The 19,844-nt window shown below is 39.9% G+C and overlaps 1 protein-coding gene across 1 annotated transcript in view; it reads right to left on the minus strand.

The window, feature by feature from the left end:
- The window catches only part of NECAP1 (NECAP endocytosis associated 1), a gene marked incomplete at its 5' end in the record, with an annotated part of 101,738 nt that overhangs the window by 19,280 nt on the left and 62,614 nt on the right, over positions 1-19,844 (minus strand). The window lies entirely within an intron of this gene.

Consider the following 19,844-nt stretch of genomic DNA (forward strand, 5'->3'; position numbering starts at 1 on the left):
TAAAATATAGGTTATCTAAAGATAGGGAAGGATTTACATTTGGAAGTTAAGGAGAAAAGGACAAGCAAGCAGTCTTGACTTTGTATGGAAGATAATGGGGATTTAATGAAAAGAGGTTAGTCAAGAGGGAAATAGGGTTATATACGAAAGACAGAATGATCGCTCAGAAAGAGAACAAAGAACAATATTGAAAGCAGGCTGTGTATCCCAAGTGGGCACAAAATACCCACACATCTAAAGCTAACTTTCCTTTTAATACCCAAACATCTGTAATTTGAGACTTTCCTCTGCGATCTATCAAGGAATTCAGTCCCGGTGCCTAAAAGTCCTCAAACTTTCAGCGGATGTTTACATCTTTTGATCACCTCTCAAACTACCTCTCCCCCTTATTTAGGATTACTTCTGTTCTCCTGTCCATGTCTCTTCCTAATATTACTGCAGATAGTTCTTAAATAAAGATTTAAAGAAATCATTAGGAAAACAAAACTGAAAACTTAAAATTGAGTTTCAGATAGTACTTTCCCTTGTGTCCATTAACCTTGCCCTGTCACAGGGCTTCCTCTAACATTCTGTCATGTTTCTGGAACTTGTTTCTACTCAAATCAGATGTCTCTCTCTAATATTACTTCTTTACCAGGTCCCAGGGCTTCCAAGAGTAAGAAAAATAAAAATAGTAATCCATCATAATTTAGCCAAATAATAATCTTGACACACATTGAGGATGATTATTTTGCTTTGTTTGTAGAGCTTTCCTACTAGTTTCAGCTACTTGTCTTTAGCTTTTATAATCAGAGGTCCATTAATGGGTTTGTCCAAACAAATGAGCCCCTAAAGATGACTTCTGCAATTCCTAGAATGTTGAAGTAACTAGAGACGGCTTTTAAATAAGTAATTTTTGCTGTATTGGCTACACAAGTAATTCAAGAAAGAAAGGTTAAGGATGAGTTGAAACAGGTGTGGTGCACATTGAGAGGAGACTGTAGCTAACAGATATTAGAATAAAGAAGAAAGTAGACTTGGTTACGGATGAGAGTGATAATGGAATGGTGTGGATGACTCCTAGGTTTTCTGCCAAGCAGCTAGGTCAGAGAGGAAGACATTTTGAGAGATTCGACATTGACTGCAATGATCGGTACATGAAAATCATCTGAGTATGGATAAAAAGAAAGAAGAATCATCCATATAGATCATGACCTGTCAATCAGCTCAACTTATAAATACACAGAGAAACAAGTGCCTAGACAGTAACCACCAAAGGTCAGTGGGTAAAAAACAAGCCCTAAACAAACGAACAAAAAAATAATTTACTGTAATTATTGTGTGACAGCTTTTATGATCAAGATAAATGACATCTGTTATGTCGACCACCAGATCAAAAACTTGACTTAGATGCTAGGAAAAAATTGTTAGAGAACAAGTACAAACAGCCACTAAGAAATGTGCCAAAATGGACTGCTGTGTAACTCTGGATGGCGTATTTCTGGGGACCGATTCAAATTCAGATTCAAACTCAGCTCTAATTCTTTGAGCACAGCCAACTCCATAAAGAAGGCAATCTGAAACTGATATTAAAAGTTTTCAGCGGAACTTTTCTAACCAAAGTAATACCAGGCATTACAGGAGGTAAATAGGGAAAGTCCATGGGTTACCAATATGGCTTCTAGGTTTTCACTGTCAGATTTTTTTAACACATCTTTATTGGAGTATAATTGCTTCACAGTGCTGTGTTAGTTTCTGTTGTACAACAAAGTGAATCGGCCATATGCATACATATATCCCCAAATGCCCTCTCTCTTGAGCCTCCCTCCCACCCTCACTTTCCCACCCCTCTAGGTCATCGCAAAGCACCGAGCTGATCTCCCTGTGCTATGTGGCTGCTTCCCACTAGCTGTCTATTTTGCATTTGGTAGTGTGTATATGTCGATGCTTCTCTCACTTCACCCCAGCTTCCCCCTCCCCACCCTGAGTCCTCAAGTCCATTCTCTATGTCTGCATAATTATTCCTGCCCTGCCACTAGGTTCATCAGTACCATTTTTTTTTAGATTTCATATATATGCATTAGCATACGGTATTTGTTTTTCTCTTTCTGACTTACTTCGCTCTGTATGACAGACTCTAGGTCCATCCACCTCACTACAAATAACTCACTTTCATTTCTTTTTATAGCTGAGTAATATTCCATAGTACATATGTGCCACATCTTCTTTATCCATTCATCTGCCAACGGACATTTAGGTTGTTTCCATGTCCTGGTTATTGTAAGTACAACTGCAATAAACATTGTCGTACATGACTCTTTTTGAATTATGGTTTTCTCAGGGTATATGCCCAGTAGTGGGATTGCTGGATCATATGGTAGTTTTGTTTTTAGTTTTTGAAGGAACCTCCATACTGTTTTCCATAGTGGTTGTATCAATTTACATTCCTACCAACAGTGCAGGAGGGTTACCTTTTCAACACACCCTCTCCAGCATTTATTGCCTAGATTTTTTGATAATGGCCATTCTGACCAGTGTGAGATGATACCTCATTGTAGTTTTGATTTTCATTTCTCTAATAATTAGTAATGTTGAGCAGATTTTCATATGCCTCTTGGCCATCTGTATGTCTTTTTTTTTTTTTTTGCAGTACGCAGGCCTCTCACCGCTGTGGTCTCTCCCGTTGCAGAGCACAGGCTCTGGATGCGCAGGCCCACAGGCCCAGCCGCCCCGCGGCATGTGGGATCCTCCCGGACCGGGTCACGAACCCGCGTCCCCTACATCGGCAGGCAGACTCCCAACCACTGCGCCACCAGGGAAGCCCTGTATGTCTTCTTTGGTGAAATGTTTATTTAGGCCTTCTGCCCATTTTTTAATTGGGTTGTTTGTTGTTTTGATATTGAGCTCCATGAGCTGTTTGTATATTTTGGAGATTAATCCTTTGTCAGTTCCTTCGCTGGCAAATATTTTCTCCCATTCTGAGCATTGTCTTTTCATCTTGTTTATGGTTTCCTTCGTTGTGCAAAAGCTTTTAAGTTTCATTAGGTGCCATTTGTTTATTTTTGTTATTATTTTCATTACTCTAGGAGGTGGGTCAAAAAAGAGCTGTGGTTTATGCCAAAGAGTGTTTTTCCTATGTTTTCCTCTAAGAGTTTTATAGTGTCCGGTCTTACATTTAGGTCTTTAATCCATTTGGAGTTTATTTTTGTGTATGGTGTTAGGGAGTGTTCTAATTTCATTCTTTTACATGTAGCTGTCCAGTTTTCCCAGCACTACTTATTGAAGAGACTGTCTTTTCTCCATTGTATGTTCTTGCCTCCTTTGTCATAAATTAGGTGGCCATATGTGTGTGGGTTTATCTCTGGGCATTCTATCCTGTACCATTGATCTATATTTCTGTTTTTGTGCCAGTGCCATGCTGTCTTGATTACTGTAGCTTTGTGTTATAGTTTGAAGTCAGGGAGCCTGATTCCTCCACCTCCGTTTTTCATTCTCAAGATGGCTTTGGCTATTTGGGGTCTTTTGTGTTTCCATACAAATTGTAAAATTTTTTGTTCTAATTCTCTGAAGAATGCCATTGGTAGTTTGATAGGGATTGCATTGAATTTGTAGATTGCTTTGGGTAGTATAGTCATTTTCACAATATTGATTCTCCAATCCAAAGACACGGCATATTTCTCCATCTGTTTATGTCACCTTTGATATCTTTCATCAGTGTTTTATAGTTTTCTGAGTACAAGTCTTTCACCAAAAATATGGAATGCTTCACAAATTTGTGTGTCATCCTTGTGCAGGGGCCATGCTAATCTTCTCTGTTTCGTTCCAATTTTAGTATATGTTCTGCCAAAGCAAGCACTCACTGTCACAGTAAATGTATTTGATGGAAACACCACCAACTTTCAGTTCCTCTGACAAAAATTTTTGGAGTCATCCTTGTTTCCTCTCTTTCTCCCATATCTTATATTCAGTTCTTTGGGGAATCCTATTTGCATTACTTTAGAAATATATCTCCATCTGTTACAATGACCCTGGTCAGAGTCATCATAATCTGATGCCTTGAATCCTGCCTCAGCCTTCTAACTCTCTTTACCCCTCCCTAGTATCTATTCTAAACAAGATAGCTAGAGTAAATCTTTTACAGTTTAAATCAGATCGTGTCATTCATTTACTTGAAATTCTCCAAAGGCTCTCTATCTCACTCAGAGTAAAAGCTGAACTACTTAAAGTGGTCTGCAGGGGGCTGACCAGCTCCCACCACCACCGCCGCCCTCCTTACTTCTCTGAATCTACTTCAATTCCTTCCCCACTCATTAATCTTCACCCATACTGGCCACCTTGCTATTCCTCAAGCACACCAAACATAGTCTTGTCTTGGGACCACTGTACTAGCTGTTTCCTTTGTCTTGAACATTAATTCCCTCACCCTCTTCAAATCACAACTCAGCTTCTCAGCGAGTTATAAAAGGTTGCTTTTAATCTATATAACTTTCACTTTCTAACATACAGTATAATTTACTTACTTATTTGGCATATTTTTTCCTGGCTATCAGTATTTCCCTTCCCCCACTTGCCACATCTGAATATATGCTCCATAATGAGGAGAGAATTTGTTCTCTGATATATTCCCAGCAGTTAGAAAGCTACTTGAGTGGAAGGAGGGATAAATTAGGAGTTTGGGATTAACAGATATACATTACTATATATAAAATAGATAAACAAGGACCTACCATATAGCACAAAAAACTATATTCAATATCTTGTAATAACCTATAATGGAAAAGAATCTGAAAACAGGGCTTCCCTGGTGGCACAGTGGTTGAGAGTCCACCTGCTGATGCAGGGGACATGGTTCGTGCCCCGGTCCGGGAAGATACCACATGCCATGGAGCGGCTAGGCCCGTGAGCCATGGCTGCTGAGCCTGTGCATCCAGAGCCTGTGCTCTGCAATGGGAGAGGCCACAACAGCGAGAGGCCCAAGTACTGCAAAAAAAAAAAAAAAAAGAATCTGAAAACAAATGTATATATATATAAGTGAATCACTTTGCTGTACACCTTAAACTAACACAGAATTGTAAATCAACTACACTTCAACAAAGAAAAAAGAAAACTGCTTGGTACATTTTCTGAGTAGACTAATGAGATTCAATTATAACTTTTCTTAATAGGTTAGTGCCAAATATTCTAATTAGTATCGTTCATAACAGTCTGCCCAGTATACAAAACAACTGATGCTGTTCATTGTTATTATCACTTGGTTGGGAGTGATGGGGAGATCCATGTAACACTGCACCTTACTTCACTTTTGGAACATTATCAATTAATTAATTTTGATAGGTAAGAAGTGGATTTATTTAGAGAGACATACATTCCATAGACAGAATGCAGTCCGTCTCAAAAGGTAAGAGAGGCCCTGGGAGAAACACACTCCACAGAGTATGGACCATCTCAGAAGGCGAGAGGCCCTGAAATATGTGGTGGTTAGTTTTTATGGGCTGGATAATTTCATAGGCTAATAAGTTGGAGAATATTCCAACTGTTTTGGAGAAGGGGTCAAGATTTCCAGGAATTGGGCCACTGCCCACTTTTTGGCCTTTTATGGTCAGCCTTGGAAACGTCACAGCGCTGGTGGGTGTGAACGTCATTATTTTAATTTTATTATTAGTAATATCCCTTGGAACCTTCTTCCAAAAATATTTATCTAGAGACATCGTCACTAGTCGAGACATTTTAGGCCCTGCACCCTTACGTTCTCTACATAGTTAACAAACATTTCACTAATGGATAAAATATGAATTCAATGAAGAGTTGTTTCTATAAGAGTGAATCATCTCGGAAAAGTGAGTGACTAAAAAATATTATTGGATTAAATGTGAATAGAAATTGAAAAAGATTAGCAAAAAACCTAAAAATCTATACAGACCCTACATACAGATTGCTTGAAAAATGTGTTTAAGCTCTGACTCTATTTGAAAGAATCTAAAACTGGTTATCTTAGACTCTATAGATGTAAGATTATTCCAGAATAAGGAGGCAGAACTACAGTCAGTGAAACCAATAAAAAAGGAATAGCCTTGGCCTTATATCAAAAAATTGGAGAATGAATGTACATTTACATGTTATCAATTGGGTATATATATTCTCACACATTTTATTTTCTCAGTCATCTGAAAGTGAAGTAGAAAACATACTGTTCATTTTCTCCTAAATATCTCCATAAAACAGAGAAGTATTTCCTGTTTTGTATGTGTGTGTGTGTGTGTTTTCTAAAAATAATAACATTCTCTTTCACAAACACAGTACAATTGTGAAAATCAGGAGAAACGTACAAAATCAGGAGATTAACATGGGTACAATTCTCTTATTTAATCTACAAACCTTAATCATATTTTGCTAATTTTCTCAATAATGTCTTCTGCAGCAAAAGAAAATCCCAGACCAGGTGTTGCTTTGATCACTCGGTTAAGTGATGTCTCCCAGGTTTCTCCACTGTGTACTTAAGTAATTTGTGAAAAGATGCTTGGAGAATATGTAAATGTTCTCTTCACCCACTCTACTACCACCGGGTCTATCATGCAATGTCATTTTATTTAGTTGCCATGTCTGTTTAGTCCCCTTTAATCTGAAGTAGTTCTGCCATCTTTATTTGTCTTTGAGTATATTATTTTTTTCTTATTAGTTGTCTATTTTATACATATTTGTGTATGCATGTCAATCCCAACCTCCCAGTTCATCCCACCACCACCACCCCCCACCCCCGCTTTCCCCCCTTGGTGTCCATACATTTGTTCTCTACATCTGTGTCTCTATTTCTGCCTTGCAAACCGGTTCATCTGTTCCATTTTTCTAGATTCCACATATATGTGTTAATATACGATATTTGTTTTTCTCTTTCTGACTTACTTCACTCTGTATGACAATCTCTAGGTCCACCCATGTCTCTACAAATGACCCAATTTCATTCCTTTTAATAGCTGAGAAATATTCCATTGTATATACCTAGTACCACATCTTCTTTATCCACTGTCTTTCAATGGGCATTTAGGTTGCTTCCATGACCTGGTTATTGTAAATAGTACTGCAATGAACATTCGGGTACATGTGTCTTTTTTTTTTGCGGTACGCGGGCCTGTCACTGTTGTGGCCTCTCCCACAGGCTCCGGACGTGCAGGCTCAGTGGCCATGGCTCACGGGCCCAGCCACTCCGTGGCATGTGGGATCTTCCCGGACCGGGTCACGAACCCATGTCCCCTGCATCGGCAGGTGGACTCTCAACCACTGCGCCACCAGGGAAGCCCTGTTAAACATTTCTTGAATCTTCTCAATTTTTGCCTCCATTCTTTTTCTGAGATCCTGGATCATCTTCACTATCATTATTCTGAATTCTTTTTCTGGAACGTTGCCTATCTCCACTTTGTTTAGTTGTTTTTCTGGGGTTTTATCTTGTTCCTTCATCTGGTACATAGTCCTCTGCCTTTTCATTTTGTCTATCTTTCTGTGAATGTGCTTTTCGTTCCACAGGCTGCAGGATTGTAGTTCTTCTTGTTTCTGCTGTCTGCCCTGTGGTGGATGAGGCTATCTAAGAGGCTTGTACAAGCTTCCTGATGGGAGGGACTGGTGGTGGGTAGAGCTGGTTGTTGCTCTGCTAGGCAGAGCTCAGTAAAACTTTAATCCCCTTGTCTGCTGATGGGTGGGGCTGAGTTCCCTCCCTGTGGGTTGTTTGGCCTGAGGTGACCCAGAACTGGAGGCTACAGGCTCTTTGGTGGGACTAATGGTGGACTCTGGGAGGGCCCATACCAAGGAACACTTCCCAGAACCTCTGCTGCCTGTGTCCTTGTCCCCATGGTGAGCCACAGCCACCCCCCGCCTCTGCAGGAGACCCTCCAACATTAGCAGGTAGGTCTGGTTCAGGCTCCCATGGGGTCACTTCTCCTTCCCCCTGGGTCCTGATGCACACACTACTGTGTGTGTGCCCTCCAAGAGCAGGCTCCTTGTTTCCCCCAGTCCTGCTGAAGTCTTGCAATCAAATCCCTCCAGCCTTCAAAGTCACACTCTCTGGGAATTCCTCCTCCCGTTGCTGGACCCCCAGGTTGGGAAGCCCAACGTGAGGCTCAGAACCTTCACTCCAGTGGGTGGACTTCTGTGTTGTAATTGTTCTCCAGTTTGTGAGTCACCCACCCAGTGGTTACGGGGTTTGATCTTATTGTGATTGTGCCCCTCCTACTCTCTCACTATGGCCTCTCTCCTGTCTTTGGACGTGAGGTATCCCCTTTGGTGAGTTCCAGTGTCCTCCTGTCGATTATTGTCCAGCAGTTAGTTGTGATTCTGGTGCTCTCGCAAGAGGGAGTGAGCACACGTCCTTCTACTCCGCCATCTTGAACCAATTTCCTGTGAGTATATTACTTTTGAAGAATGTGTCTGGCAGTTACTTTGTAAAAGTTTTTCTGATTTTATAATAATTAACATTCCATTATGATACATGCCATCATTTTTGGAAGTACAATGCACTTAATTAAGAGGCTTTTCTGATAAAATTGTACATTTATGTTTAATAATTATTTACCAACAATTCACTGTGATTATGATCATTTATTTTGATTGTGCACTAATAGAAATGTTAATAACAACAAATCTAGAAGAATTAGAGTTAGGCATTTAAAAACTTCTTCTCAATGTATTATATCAGAGACAAAGAATGTCAATTAGTTCCACCATTGATAAGGCTATCTTTGATCCTCTGGTTAAAGCTTCAGTGTATTCTAGGACTGAGTAAATATGCTGGGAGACGGATTTCTCACTATGAGAGAAGAGAGTTAAAAGTATGGAAGAGAGCCATTAAAGTGAACCCTGGGATATTGAATTGGATTTGGAAGTATCAGCATGAATTCATAGATTTTAATAGACAGATAAATAGAGACATGGAGATATAGATATGTGTGTGTGTGTGTGTGTGTGTGTGTGTGTGTGTGTGTGTAAGTGGCTCTGACTGATTTGAGAACCTAAAAGCAATGACACCCCAGAAGCAGTAAACTCATTTAGTGCTGAGATATTAGTTTCTAAATACCATTCTCTACAAAAAGAACCAGGATTCCTTAGATAAATGGCTGATTCCAGCCTGGAAGAGAAAAGCCTATATTTTTTTTTTCTTTCATTTCCATTTAAAATTTTATTTGACCTCAATTTTTAATTCTAAATAAAATCCTGGGGGCTTCCCTGGTGGCGCAGTGGTTGAGAGTGTGCCTGCCGATGCAGGGGACACAGCTTTGTGCCCCGGTCCAGGAGGATCCCACGTGCCACGGAGCGGCTAGGCCCATGAGCCACGGCCACTGAGCCTGCGCGTCCAGAGCCTGTGCTCCACAACAGGAGAGGCCACAACAGTGAGAGGCCCGTGTATTGAAAAAAAAAAAAAAATCTTCTGCATTTAGTTGTGATTACATTTTTTTAACACAGAAACAATCAAAACAACATAATTGTACTGAAATGTCGGTGTATAATTATTAAACATTAAAAGACTAATTTATTGGAAAAGCTTCTCTTAATGAAATAAATTCGTTTGAAAAATTGTAGCATGTAACATATATATTGAACCTAAAGAAAAAAAGGTCATGAAGAACTTAGGGGCAGGACAGCAATAAAGATGCAGACCTACTAGAGAATGGACTTGAGGACATGGGGAGAGGGAAGGGTAAGCTGGGACAAAGTGAGAGAGTGGCATGGACATATATACACTACGAAACGTAAAACCGATAGCTAGTGGGAAGCAGCCGCATAGCACAGGGAGATCAGCTCGATGCTTTGTGACCACCTAGAGAGGTGGGATAGGGAGGGTGGGAGGGAGGGAGATGCAAGAGGGAAGAGATATGGGGACATATGTATATGTATAGCTGATTCACTTTGTTATAAAGCAGAAACTAACACACCATTGTAAAACAATTATACTCCAATAAAGATGTTAAAAAAATTGTAGCATGTATTTATAAATTATAAATGCTATTTATTACCATAATCTGTAGAATTCAGCATGAATTCCATCTTAATTTTTTATAGATATAGATGCTGAGAGGAGGAGCTTCAAATGGCGGAAGAGTAAGAGGCAGAGATCACCTTCCTCCCCACAAATACATCAGAAATACATCTACAGGTGGAACAACTCCTACAGAACACCTACTGAACACTGGCAGAAGAACTCAGACCTCCCAAAAGGCAAGAAACTCCCCACGTACCTGGGTAGAGCAAAAAAAATTGAAAAAACAGAGACAAAAGAATTAGGACAGGACCCGCACCAGTGGGAGGGAGCTGTGAAGGAAGAAAGGTTTCCACACACTAGGAAGGCCCTTTGTGGGTGGAGACTGTGGGTGGTGGAGGGGGGAAGCTTTGGAGCCACAGAGAAGAGCGCAGCAACAGGGGTACAGAGGGCAAAGTGGAGAGATTCCCGCACAGAGGATCGGTGCTGCCCAGCACTCACCAGCCCGAGAGGCTTGTCTGCTCACCCGCTGGGACAGGTGGGGGCTGGGAGCTGAGGCCCTGGCTTCGGTCAGTTCCCAGGGAGAGGACTAGGGTTGGCTGCATGAACACAGCCTGAAGGGGGCTAGTGCACCACAGCTAGCCAAGAGGGAGTCCAGGAAAAAGTGTGGAGCTGCCAAAGAGGCAAGAGACTTCTTCTTGGGCTTTCCTGGTGGCTAAGTGGTTAAGAATCCACCTGCCAATGCAGGGGACATGGGTTCGAGCCCTGGTCTGGGAAGATCCCACATGCTGTGGAGCAACTAAGCCCGTGCGCCACAACTACTGAGCCTGCACTCTAGAGCCCACGAGCCACAGTTACTGAGCCCACGTGCCACAACTACTGAAGCCCGTGCTCCTAGACCCCGTGCTCTGCAATAAGAGAAGCCACCGCGATGAGAAGCCCGCACACCACAACGAAGAGTAGCCCCTGCTCGCCGCAACTAGAGAAAGCCCACGCACAGCAAAGAAGACCCAACGCAGCCAAAAATAAAATAAAAAATAAATAAATTTTGAAAAAGAGAGAGAGAGAGAAAGACTTCTTCTTGCCTCTTTGTTTCCTGGTGCACAAGGAGAGGGGATTAAGAGAGCTGCTTAAAGGAACTCAAGATACGGGCGCGAGACGCAGCTATCAGCGCAGACCCCAGAGACGGGCATGAGACGCTAAGGCTGCTGCTGCCGCCACCAAGAAGCCTGTGTGCAAGCACAGGTCACTCTCCACACCCCCCTTCCGGGGAGCCTGTGCAGCCCGTCACTGCCAGGGTCCCGGGATCCAGGGACAACTTTCCTGGGAGAACGCAAGCCGCGCCTCAGGGTGGTGCAACGTCACACCGGCCTCTGCCACCGCAGGCTCACCCTGCATTCCGTGCCCCTCCCTCCCACCCCCAGAATGAGTGAGCCAGAGCCCCCGAATCAGCTGCTCCTTTAACCCCGTCCTGTCTGAGAGAACAAAAGACGCCCCTCAGGCGACCTACACACACAGGTGGGTCCAAATCCAAAGCTGAACCCCGGGAGCTGTGCGAAAAAAGAAGAGAAAGGGAAATCTCTCCCAGCAGCTTCAGGAGCAGTGGATTAAATCTCCACAATCAACTTGATGTACCCTGCATCTGTGGAATACCTGAACAGACAACAAATGATCCCAAACTTAGGAGGTGGACTTTGGGAGCAACGATAAATATACATTTTTCCCTCTTTCTCTTTTTGTGAGTGTGTATGTGTGCTTCTGTGTGTGATTTTGTCTGTATAGCTTTGCTTTTACCATTTGTCTTAAGGTTCTGTCTGTCCTTTTTTTCTTTTTTAAAAATTTTTTCTCAATAATTATTTTTTAATAACTTTATTTTATTTTACCTTATTTTATTTTATCTTATCTCCTTCTTTCTTTCTTTTTTCTTTCTCTTTTATTCTGAGCTGTGTGGAGGACAGCCTCTTGGTGCTCCAGCCAGGTGTCAGGGCTGTGCCACTGAGATGAGAGAACCAAGTTCAGGACACTGGTCCACAAGAGACCTCCCAGCTCCACGTAATATCAAATGGTGAAAATCTCCCAGAGATCTCCATCTCAATGCCAAGACCCAGCACCATTCAACGACCAGTAAGTTACAGTGCTGGACACCCTACGCCAAACTAGCAAGACAGGAACACAACCCCATCCATTAGCACAGAGGCTGCCTAAAATCATAATAAGGCCACAGACAGCCCAAAACACACCACCAGACGTGGACCTACCCACCAGAAAGACAAGATCCAGCCTCATCCACCAGAACACAGGCACTAGTCCCCTCACCAGGAAGCCTACACAACCCACTGAACCAACCTTAGTCACTGGGGACAGACGCCAAAAACAATGGAAACTACGAACCTGCAGCCTGCGAAAAGGAGACCCCAAACACAGTAAGATAAGCAAAATGAGAAGACAGAGAAATGCACAGCAGAGGAAGGAGAAAGGCAAAAACCCACTAGACCTAACAAATGAAGAGGAAATAGGCAGTCTATCTGAAAAAGAATGATAGTAAATATGATCCAAGATCTTGGAAATAGAATGGAGAAAATACAAGAAAAGTTTAACAAGGACCTAGAAGAACTAAAGAGCAAACAAACAGTGATGAACAACACAATAAATGAAATTTAAAATTCTCTAGAAGGAATCAATAGCAGAATAACTGAGGCAGAAGAACGGATAAGTGACCTGGAAGATAAAATAGTGGAAATAACTACTGCAGAGCAGAATAAAGAAAAAAGAATGAAAAGAATAGAGGACACTCTAAGAGACCTCTGGGACAAAATTAAACACAACAACATTCGAATTATAGGGGTCCTAGAAGAAGAAGAGAAAAAGAAAGGGACTGAGAAAATACTTGAAGAGATTATAGTTGAAAACTTCCCTAATATAGGACAGGAAATAGTCAATCAACTACAGGGAGCACAGAGAGTCCCATACAGGATAAATCCAAGGAGAAAAACGCCAAGACACATATTAATCAAACTATCAAAAATTAAATACAAAGAAAAAATACTAAAAGCAGCAAGGGAAAAACAGCAAATAACATACAAGGGAATCCCTATAAGGTTAACAGGTGATCTTTCAGCAGAAACCCTGCAAGCCAGAAGGGAGTGGCAGGACATATTTAAAGTGATGAAAGGGTAAAACCTACAACCAAGTTTACTCTACCCAGCAAGGATCTCATTCAGATTCAACGGAGAAATTAAAACTTTTACAGACAAGCAAAAGCTAAGAGAATTCAGCACCACCAAACCAGCTTTACAACAAATTCTAAAGGAACTTCTCTTGGCAGGAAACACAAGAGAAGGAAAAGACCTACAATAATAAACCCAAAACAATTAACAAAATGGTAACAGAAACATACATATCGATAATTACCTTAAATGTAAATGGATTAAATGCTCCAACCAAAAGACATAGATTGCCTGAATGGATATAAAAACAAGACCTGTATATATGCTGTGTACAAAAGACCCACTTCAGACCTAGGGACACAAGCAGACTAAAAGTGAGGGGATGGAAAAAGATATTCCATGCAAATGGAAATCAAAAGAAAGCTGGAGTAGCAATTCTCATATCAGACAAAACAGACTTTAAAACCAAGACTATTACAAGAGACAAAGAAGGATGCGACATAATGATCAAGGGATCGATCCAAGAAGAAGATATAACAATTGTAAATATTTATGCACCCAACATAGGAGCGCCTCAATACATAAGGCAAACACTAACAGCCATAAAAGGCAAAATCGACAGTAACACATTCATAGCAGGGGACTTAAACACCCCACTTTCACCAATGGACAGATCATCCAAAATGAAAATAAACAAGGAAACACAAGCTTTAAATGATACATTAAACAAGATGGACTTAATTGATATTGATAGGACATTCCATCCAAAAACAACAGAATACACTTTCTTCTCAAGTGCTCACGGAACGTTCTCCAGGATAGATCATATCTTGGGTCACAAATCAAGCCTTGGTAAATTTAAGAAAACTGAAATCATATCAAGTATCTTTTTCGAGCACACGCTATGAGAGTAGAGATCAATTACAGGAAAAAATCTGTAAGAAATACAAACACATGGAGGCTAAACAACACACTACTTAATAACCAAGAGATCACTGAAGAAATCAAAGAGGAAATCAAAAAATACCTAGAAACAAATGACAATGAAAACATGACGACCCAAAACCTATGGAATGCAGCAAAAGCAGTTCTAAGAAGAAAGTTTATAGCAGTACAATCCTACCTTAAGAAACAAGAAACATCTCAAATAAACAACCTAACCTTACACCTAAAGCAATTAGAGAAAGAAGAACAAAAAACCCCCAAAGTTAGCAGAAGGAAAGAAATCATAAAGGTCAGATCAGAAATAAATGAAAAAGAAATGAAGGAAATGATAGCAAAGATCAATAAAACTAAAAGCTGGTTCCTTGAGAAGATAAAAAAATTGATGAACCATTAGCCAGACTATAAAGAAAAAAAGGGAAAAGACTCAAATCAATAGAATTAGAAATGAAAAAGAAGTAACAACTGGCACTGCAGAAATACAAAGGATCATGAGAGATTACTACAAGCAACTATAGGCCAATAAAGTGGACAATCTGGAAGAAATGGACAAATTCTTAGAAATGCACAACCTTCCAGGACTGAACGAGGAAGAAATAGAAAATATGAACAGACCAATCACAAGCACTGAAATTGAAACTGTGATTAAAAATCTTCCAACAAACAAAAGCCCAGGACCAGATGGCTTCACAGGTGAATTCTATCAAACATTTAGAGAAGAGCTAACACCTATCCTTCTCAAACTCTCCCAAAATATAGCAGAGGTAGGAACACTCCCAAACTCATTCTACGAGGCCACCATCACCCTGATACCAAAACCAGACAAGGATGTCACAAAGAAAGGAAACTACAGGCCAATATCACTGATGAACATAGATGCAAAAATCCTCAACAAAATACTAGCAAACAGAATCCAACAGCACATTAAAAGGATCATACACCATGATCAAGTGGGGTTTATCCAAGGAATGCAAGGATTCTTCAGTATACGCCAATCAATCAACGTGATACACCATATTAACAAATTGAAGGAGAAAAACCATATGATCATCTCAATAGATGCAAAGAAAGCTTTTGACAAAATTCAACACCCATTTATGATAAAAACCCTCCAGAAAGTAGGTAAAGAGGGAAATTACCTCAACATAATAAAGGCCATATATGACAGACCCACAGCCAACATCGTCCTCAAGGGTGAAAAACTGAAACCATTTCCACTAAGATCAGGAACAAGACAAGGTTGCCCACTCTCACCACTATTATTCAACATAGTTTTGGAAGTTTTAGCCACAGCAATCAGAGAAGAAAAAGAAATAAAAGGAATCCAAAACAGAAAAGAATAAGTGAAGCTGTCACTGTTTGAAGATGACATGATACTATACATAGAGAATCCTAGAGATGCTACCAGAAAAGTACTAGAGCTAATCAATGAATTTGGTAAAGTAGCAGTATGCAAAATTAATGCACAGAAGTCTCTTGCATTCCTATACACTAATGATGAAAAATCTGAAAGTGAAATTAAGAAAACACTCCCATTTACCATTGCAACAAACGGAATAAAAGACCTAGGAATAAACCTACCTAAGGAGACAAAAGACCTGTATGCAGAATATTATAAGACACTGATGAAAGAAATTAAAGATGATACAATTAGATGGAGAGATATACCATGTTCTTGTATTGGAAGAATAAACATTGTGAAAATGACTATACTACCCAAAGCAATCTACAGATTCAGTGCAATCCCTATCAAACTACCACTGGCATTTTTCACAGAACTAGAACATAAAATTTCACAATTTGTATGGAAACACAAAAGACCCCGAATAGCCAAAGCAATCTTGAGAAAGAAAAACAGAGCTGGAGGAATCAGGGTCCCTGACTTCTGACTATACTACAAAGCTACAGTAATCAAGACACTCTGGTACCGGCACAGAAACAGAAATATAGATCAATGGAACAGGATAGAAAGCCCAGAGATAAACCCACGCACATATGGTCACCTTATCTTTGAGAAAGGAGGCAAGAATATACAATGGAGAAAAGACAGCCTCTTCAATAAGTGGTGCTGGGAAAACTGGACAGATGCATGTAAAAGAATGAAATTAGAACACTCCCTAACACCATACACAAAAATAAACTCAAAATGGATTAAAGACCTAAATGTAAGGCCAGATACCATCAAACTCTTAGAGGAAAACATAGGCAGAACACTCTATGACATAAATCACAGCAAGATCCTGTTTGACCCACCTCCTAGAGAAATGGAAATTAAAAAAAAATAAACAAATGGGACCTAATGAACCTTAAAAGCTTTTGCACAGCAAAGGAAACCATAAACAAGACGGAATGACAACCCTCAGAATGGGAGAAAATATTTGCAAATGAAGCAACTGACAAAGGATTAATCTCCAAAATTTACAAGCAGCTCATGCAGCTCAATATCAAAAGAACAAACAACCCAATCCAAAAATGGGCAGAAGACCTAAACAGACATTTCTCCAAAGAAGATATACAGATTGCCAGCAGACACATGAAAGAATGCTCAACATCATTAATCATTAGAGAAATGCAAATCAAAACTACAATGAGGTATCACCTCACCACCGTCAGAATGGCCATCATCAAAAACTCTACAAACAATAAATGCTGGAGAGGGTGTGGAGAAAAGGGATCCCTCTTGCACTGTTGGTGGGAATGTAAATTGATACAGCCACTATGGAGAACACTATGGAGGTTCCTTAAAAAACTAAAAATAGAACTACCATATGATCCAGCAATCCCGTTACTGGGCATATACCCTGAGAAAAGTATAATTCAAAAAGAGTCATGTATCAAAATGTTCATTGCAGTTCTATTTACAATAGTCAGGACATGGAAGCAACCTAAGTGTCCATCAACAGATGAATGGATAAAGAATATGTGGCACATATATGCAATGGAATATTACTCAGCCATGAAAAGGAACAAAACTGAGTTATTTGTAATGAGGTGGACGGACCTAGAGACTGTCATACAGAGTGAAGTCAGAAAGAGAAAAACAAATACCTTATGCTAACACATATATATGGAATCTAAAAAAAAAATGGTCACGAAGAACCTATGGGCAAGACGGGAATAAAGATGCAGACCTACTAGAGAATGGACTTGAGGATACGGGGAGGGGGAAGGGTAAACTGGGACAAAGTGAGAGAGTGGCATGTACATATATACACTACCAAATGTAAAAATGATAGCTAGTGGGAAGCAGCCGCATAGCACAGGGAGATCAGCTCGGTGCTTTGTGACCACCTAGAGGGGCGGGATAGGGAGTATGTGTCGGAAGGAGATGCAAGAGTGAAGAAATATGAGGACATATGTATATGTATAGCTGATTCACTTTGTTGTGGGGCAGAAGCTAGCACACCATTGTAAAACAATTATACTCCAATAAAGATGTTAAAAAAAATACTGAGAAATCTTGTTCAGATAAATAATGGAAATAGAAATGGAGAAAGTTTTGTTATAGCAATGCCATTTGATTTGTTGAACTCCTTTTAAGGTATATTTCAAAAATCATGTAATGAAATGATACATGCACCCCAATGTTCACTGCAGCACTATTTACAATAGCCAGGACATGGAAGCAACCTAAATGTCCATCTACAGAGGAATGCATAAAGAAGATGTGGTACATATATGGTACAAATGAATTTATTTACAAAACAGAAATAGAGTCACAGATTTACAAAACAAACTTATTGTGATGAGAGGGGGAAGCGGGGGGCAGGGGGAAGGGATAAATTGGGAGATTGGGATTGACATATACACAATACTATATATATAATAAATAACTAATAAGAACCTATTGTATAAGCCAGGGAACTCTACTCAATTCGCTGTAATGACCTATATGGGAAAAGAATCTAGAAAAGTGTGGATATATGTATACGTATAACTGATTCACTTTGCTGTACAGCAAAAACTAATACAACATTGTTAATCAACTATACTCCAATAAAAAAATCATGTAATGAAATATGATTAATAATTATTACTAATGATGACTCAGTCAACCATTCTAACAGATACTCCTTCAATTTTGTAACCAAGCAGGACCCTACGAGACCTTCCCAGAATAGACCCCGACCCATGTCCTCTGCCTGTTTTCTGTCTATAGAAAAACTTTAGTGAAAGAATAAATTTAATCAGAGAAGTGAGAAAATGCAGAAAGGAAAAGTCAAGCAAGACAAAATAAAAATACTTCAGCCATTCAAAAAAGTCAAGGACTTTTAGTTCTTCCAAGGACCATAGATAACATTCTGAGCCATGTCCTTTGAGCTGTTTTGCAGATACTGAAACCCCTACCAGGTGGAAGAAGTTAACTGCATGCTTCCCAGAAGCATCTATAGCTATGAGTCTATGACTAAGGAGAAAAATGATTTAATACTGTGTGGCCACAATATTCTTTAGACTCTGGAGAAAACTGGTTAAGATGAAACTCTCTTGAAATTCCAAAACTTGTTCTCTTGGCATGTGCAGTTAGAGAAAGCTGGCATGATAAAATTTTTTTTTTCAGAACACTGACATTGAGAGGACAAAAATATTCTTAGGAGAAAACTTGAAGTTAACTCTTATCATGTCCTTGAAATATAAACACAGCCCACATCGACGGAGACAACCACCTTGGTTCAATTAGTAGAACCTAAACTGAGAAAAAAAAAAAGAAGACAAGAGGCATATATAATGGCCAACAGCTCCTGTTATGTATAAAGTTAAAATCCAAATATAGAATAATTCAAAAGGCAGGGGGAGGACATGAATGGGGGTCTATTCTGGGAAGGCCCCATAGGGTCCTGCTCCGTTACAATTTTACTAAAAGCAAAGAAATGGAAACATTCTTTCAAATGTAGCTGTTACCTACAAGTAGAGAAATTCTCTTTTAAACCTGAACCAGTATTTCATGTTATATTAATTGACACATTGGAGTTTACTACACTCCAGGGAAGTGCACCTTGATCAAACTGAGAGGAAAGAAAGATATATTTCTTTCTTTTGTGAGGTAGAGAAAGGCAGTTGTGATGGGGGAATTTGGAAGGGAGAAATTTTAGCAAAATTCATATGAAATTGAAGATCTGGGCAATGATTCCCTTTAAGCTCTCTTTGCCAGCACGACCTTTGGAAATACCACCAAAGATACAGGTACTCAAGTCTGAAAACTGCTGAACTAGATCATAGGTAAGGTCCTTTTCGCATTCTAATATTTCATGAAATATAAACTTCAGGAGGGACTTTCCTGGTGGCCCAGTGGTTAAGACTCTGCGCTTCTACTGCAGCGGGGCATGGGTTCGACACCTGGTCAGGGAACTAAGATTCCACGTGCTGCATGGCCAAAAAAATTAATTAATTAATTTTAATAAATAAATAAACTTCAGGAAATTTGGAAGAGAGCAACTTTTTCCAACCACTGGTTTGAAAAACACGGGTTTGTTACAGTAGAAAAAAATATTTATATCAGTAAATGAGGTAACAGGATATTTCAATTACTGTTGTTGAAAAAGTTAGTAAAAATTATAAAAGTATTTTACACTTTAAGGGGAACAGTTTGGGAGCCTTCAAGTGGGTATAGGTAGCAGTGAGATTGGATCAAAGGTAATGTGATGAAGTGGATCTGGAACATAGTTGACAAGGATGTTAAAAGTTGCTTATTATTGTTGAAAAAACAAACAACCCAATCAAAAATGAGCAGAAGATCTAAGTAGACAATTCTCCAAAGAAGACATAGAGATGGCCAAAAAGCACATGAAAAGATGCTC

The sequence above is a fragment of the Leucopleurus acutus genome (assembly GCF_964270905.1).
Source record: "Leucopleurus acutus genome assembly, chromosome: 11".
Lineage (NCBI taxonomy): Eukaryota > Metazoa > Chordata > Mammalia > Artiodactyla > Delphinidae > Leucopleurus > Leucopleurus acutus.